Source organism: Acanthisitta chloris, unplaced genomic scaffold (assembly GCF_000695815.1).
Source record: "Acanthisitta chloris isolate BGI_N310 unplaced genomic scaffold, ASM69581v1 scaffold1867, whole genome shotgun sequence".
In the NCBI taxonomy this organism is placed as follows: Eukaryota; Metazoa; Chordata; class Aves; order Passeriformes; family Acanthisittidae; genus Acanthisitta; species Acanthisitta chloris.
Genome location: NW_008682016.1, coordinates 30,100 through 31,042, shown reverse-complemented (window position 1 = coordinate 31,042; position 943 = coordinate 30,100).

Sequence of the window (943 nt, the reverse complement as noted above, 5' to 3'; positions counted from 1 at the left end):
AGCAGGAAAGAGATTTCCTAATTGAATTCTGAGCTCATTTATTGAAGGAGCAGTTTGCTTCCTTACAGAGGAGAGAGGGTGTCAGGGTGGGGAGAGGAGACACCAGAGCTATTTTAAGAGGGTGGGGGGAGGTAAAGGGAATAAATCCTTATTCTTTGAATGAAACAAACAAACACATCCTAAATTCAGAGCAAAATATCCCCAGAGCAGCAAATCGAGTCCATGCTGATGTGTGGAGACAACAGGAGCTTTTGCCATGCAAAAGCAAGAAGTGAAGAGAGGATCTGTGTGCCCCAGCACAGTCTCAGCCTGTGCATCACAGCAAAGAGCTTCTGCTCACACAGACAGACTCAAATCCTCTTGGAAAGCCTAACATCCCTGTCCTGGAGCACCTAAGGACAGAGTACTCTCTGTTCACAAAGAACTTTCTACATCTTGCCATGGATGGAGATGGACTTGGACTCTGTGACATTTTCCATGTTGAGACAGTAATGCTCAGCATTCACCTTTGGCCAACATCAAAGATGAGTCTTTGAGATGAAACTGCTGTAAGACATTCAGGAAGTTTAGCTCTGGCTCTTCAAAGCTTCTTCAGGCTGGACACATCTTGAGCATCATCTGCCACTTTCTACATCTTGCCATGGATGGAGATGGACTTGGACTCTGTGACATTTTCCATGTTGAGACAGTAATGCTCAGCATTCACCTTTGGCCAACATCAAAGATGAGTCTTTGAGATGAAACTGCTGTAAGACATTCAGGAAGTTTAGCTCTGGCTCTTCAAAGCTTCTTCAGGCTGGACACATCTTGAGCATCATCTGCCCCTCGGACCGGACCAAGTAAGCAGCAATTCCACGAGAGATGCAGCAAGGACCCTGGGATGTTCCTGGCACTACTCCAGCAGTGACATGTGGCACTGGTGGCTCAGAAGGCCTTTGGTGTG